This window comes from Vicia villosa, linkage group LG1 (genome assembly GCF_029867415.1).
Source record: "Vicia villosa cultivar HV-30 ecotype Madison, WI linkage group LG1, Vvil1.0, whole genome shotgun sequence".
NCBI classification, from domain to species: domain Eukaryota; kingdom Viridiplantae; phylum Streptophyta; class Magnoliopsida; order Fabales; family Fabaceae; genus Vicia; species Vicia villosa.
Window position 1 is genome coordinate 125,114,179 of NC_081180.1, and position 4,273 is coordinate 125,118,451.

The window sequence follows — 4,273 nt, forward strand, 5'->3', positions numbered from 1 at the left end:
TACACACACTAAGAAGCATGTGACACAACCTAGGAAATATCATGAAACTCACATTAAGAATTATCATGCTGTTCCTCCTATTGCTTACAATGTTAAACCCAAGTTCAATCAGAACTTGAGGAGAACTAACAAGAAAGGACCCAAGAAGATGTGGGTACCAAAGAAAAAGACTATTTCTTTTGCAGATTCTCTTGGCGACAAAGAAGATAAAAGTCAACATGTCATGTCACCTGGACTCAAGTTGGTCTCAACACTTGAAGGGAAGAAGGACTGTCTTCCAAGTTCTGGTACTTAAATCTGTTGAAGAAACTATGTTCGTAGGAGATCAGAAAAGAAAGTTTATTAGTCTTGGAACCATCTGTTTTGTTTGTTTCTAAAGCAATGGTGTTTCGTTCTTGATTATTCTGAATGCTCTAAATGCTACAGAATATACAATATTGAAACATTGATTGTAGAAGAATCAATCAATATCTGGTTTGATGATAAACTTGGTTCCGATGAAACAAAGCAGCTTAAGAATTTCTGCAGATACAGTTTTGTCTTATCAGAAGCTGCAGAACAAAGAAGTGAATCTCCAGAAGCTGTGTATATCAGAAGTAATGGATCAGAAGATCATTCAGATTTACATCAGCACACTTCAGAAGGAGTGTTTCCAGAAGAGAAACTTGATCAATTCAGAAGCAGTGATCGGAATCAGAAGGCGTAAAGCCTATTGAATATTTCACACCTGTCATCCATTATCTGATAATGAACACGTGTCTCTACGGTCAGTACGAAGCGTGCAGTTGAAAAGACGCCGACCTAGGTAACTGTATTAAATCATTTCATTTACCATGCTATCTCTCCTAATGTCATTTCTCATTTAATGCAAAATGATTTAATTATTTTCAAATCTTTTAAATAGCCCGCTTCAACTTCATTCTTTTCTCCTTCTCTCTATTTTGTTCTACATCTTCTTTTCGCTGCATCTGTTTTTTTTTACAAACCCTAGTCTTTGTTCTGATCTTACGGCATAATCATCATGAACTCTTCCTCTTGTTCATCTTCCTCAAAAGAAAGACTTACTTCTTCACAAATCCTTCTACGAAATTATGAATATGCTCCTTTGAAAACTTGCTTGATACCCACGAAGGACTTGGAGGTTTTATGTGAAACTGCTGTGGACTTAAACAATCTTAAAGCGAATGGCTTTAAGTGTGATGCAAGAATCCTTGAGCAAGGATGGTCCAAGTACCTTAATAGATTGGTTGGTCCAATTTATCCTGATCTTGTGAAGGATTTCTGGGTACATGCAACGGTTACCCCAACGGCCATCATTTCATTCGTGCTAGGGCATGAAGTGGTTATCTCTGAAAAACTGATCAGGAAGCTATACAATCTGAATGATGAAGAAGGTTGGTCTGGTTTTCGACATGCATCTGTTGATTGGTCGATAGTTGAAAAACAAATCTCTCAGTCTTCTGGGATTGACTCGAATAACACAGGCACCTTGAGGCCATTTTATAGAGTATGGGCTGAGATTATTCTGGGTTCTCTTCACCACAGAAAAAGGATGCTCTCCTCTTCTTACATCAGTCCAGATCACAAGCACACTCTTTTCTGCATTGGCAAAAAGACTGAGATCAACATTTCTCATATTCTGTTTAAGAACCTGAAGACTTCAATCTTTGAGTCAAGAGAAGAGGAAAGGGCGAAGTACCCTCATCTTTCAAGAACGACTATTCCGTTTGGAAGAATGATTTCAGACATTCTTATTGAAAGCAAAGTGCTGGACTCCATCAGAAAACTCAATGCATCCCATTTGCTTGGAGTAGTTCAAGGTCCCATTTTCAATGGTGTGGATTTGTTCAGATTAGAACTCATTCAAAATGTACCTTCTGTGTGCTCAAGCTTTCCTGACATTCTCTCAAGAAGAGTTGCTGTTGAAGGTTTTGCCTCCTTGTTTCAAGAAGAACTGCATCAGGTTGTCAAGTCTTACCTGGAAGATTGTGTTAGGAAGCAATCAGATATTGATCCTGCTTGGATCCGTGGCAGAGTACTTCCGTCCAAGGCTGACCTTTTGAAGAAGGATCAGAAGGAACAAAAGGCTAGGTTTAAAAGAAAAGCCCGAGAAGATGAGGCTAAGGAAGCCAAGAAGTTGAGAGTCACCTTTGATCCTGACAAGGTGGACTCTGAAGAACGAAGGGAGAAAAGGATTAGAGATTCCTTTCGCAGAACCAGATCTTCTTCTTCTGTGCAAATCTCCAGGCAGGTTTTTACTCCACCTCCCTCTGTCCCTAAACCATCCTTCCAATCACCTCCATCTGAACCAAAAATAAACTTCACCTTACCAAATCCTTCTCCATCAACCTCCTCCTCTCCCATTCTAAATCCCACTCCTCTAAATATTCTTCCCCCAACTCCTTCTGATAAGACTTTCTCACCAATTCCCTTTACAAATAATCCATCCTCATCAATCATTCTCTCAGTTATTCCCTCCTCCTCATCCACCGCACCTCCACCTTCTGTATCCCATCCCTTACCCACCAGAAAATCAAAACCCTTTTGTCCTCTCTACCCGGACTACAAATTCACCCTCAATCCGCCTGAACCTGAACTCTCTACCTACCTGGAACTTTTCAGATATGAGGTAATCAATGGCTTAGACCTTCTGAAGGAAGCCTTCCTAAATGGTCTGAATGATGTTTCTACAAGAAATATCTGGAAAAGATTTCGCAAGGTGTTTCAAGAAGAAGCAATGGGAGTACAGAAAAGACTAGTGGCTGCTGCCCCACGGCCTCGTGGAATTCTGAGGAATTATGAAGACTTCTGGTTTGCTAGTCTCAAAGGAAGACATCTGTTGGAAGAGAAGCCCTTCTTGGATGAGATGGAACAATTAAGACTGGCTGCTGAAATGGAAGCAAATCCATGCAGGGATATTGTTATCTTTATTCCTGATTATCCTGTTCTGCTCGGAGACTTCAAGACTCTCTTTAACTATCTGAGGGAAAACCCTTCTGAGAAAGACCCAAGCTTGGTCATTCCAGAAGTTGTTGACCCACCGGAAGTTGAAGGTCCTTCTGCTCCCAGGAATCTAGCTGCCATTCTTCAGGCACTTGAGAATGGAGACTCGGAAATTCCTGCTGCAGAATATGGAGATGCTTCTATGCAAGAAGCAGATGTTGAAGATCATGTTGCTGAATCAGATCCTGTTGAGGAAATCCCTGCAAATGATCTATCCATGGAAGCTACAGATCAAGTTGCTATTCCTGTGGTTGAAAGCGGTGAAGCTTCTTCTGATGAATCTTCTCGTCTTGCAAGGACTCTGGAAGAAATTCAGAAGAGACAGGATGAGCAAAGCTCACTCAATGCTGAGTTTAGAGCTTTCATGGTGAGGCAAGTTGGACACAACAATGAGGTTCAAGAGATGCTGGCCAAGATCCTGTCAAGGCTAGGGCCATCTTAGATTGAGTCTGTGTTGTTTCTTTCTTTTTGCTGCATCTGTTTTTGTGCATCTGATCTTACTTATCTTCATGTACTTCTGTACCTGATGTTTGAACTTCAATGAAATCATCTTCTTCCTCCGTGTGTTTCTTTTTGTTGTCTCTGAATCTTTTCTGTTTTTTGATGATATGACAAAAAGGGGGAGAAATATGTGATAAATGATTTGATTTAATCAGTTGCTTTCACTAACAAGAACTGCAAGTTCTATATGGTTTAAGTGTTTTGCAGGTATAAAGAAGTGAAGAGAATCTTCAAAGCACACAAGAAGCAAAACCATAAGAAGCGTTATTCTGTAAAAAGAATAAGCTCATGGAAACTGAAGCAAGCTGAGTGCTGTCAAGCTTCAGAATCAGAAGCACTGATAATAGAATTTGATCCATATTTGTCTATTTGCTCTGACAAAATTCTATTTGCTCTGATACATTATTTTAGCCTATATGGCTCTGATACATATCATGTGTTCTAATATACATTTTATGTTCTGACTCGTTCATGCTGACTTTTGTCGTTTAGTTTTGTTCTGTAACATTTCAGGATGTAGAGATGCTCTGATGATGCTCTGGTACATTCAACAATGTTCTAATACAAATCTAGCATGAAGTGATGTTGGTAGAAATTCAAAGCTCTGAAGCTATCCGAGGGAAGCAGAAATCAGAAGCTGTGAATGTTCTAAAGATCCAGAAAACTCAAGCTCTGAAGCTGTCCTAAATGGAAGCAGAAATCAGAAGCTGTGAATGTTCTGAAGATCAAAGAAATTCAAGTTCTGAAGCTGTCCTAGATGGAAGCAGGA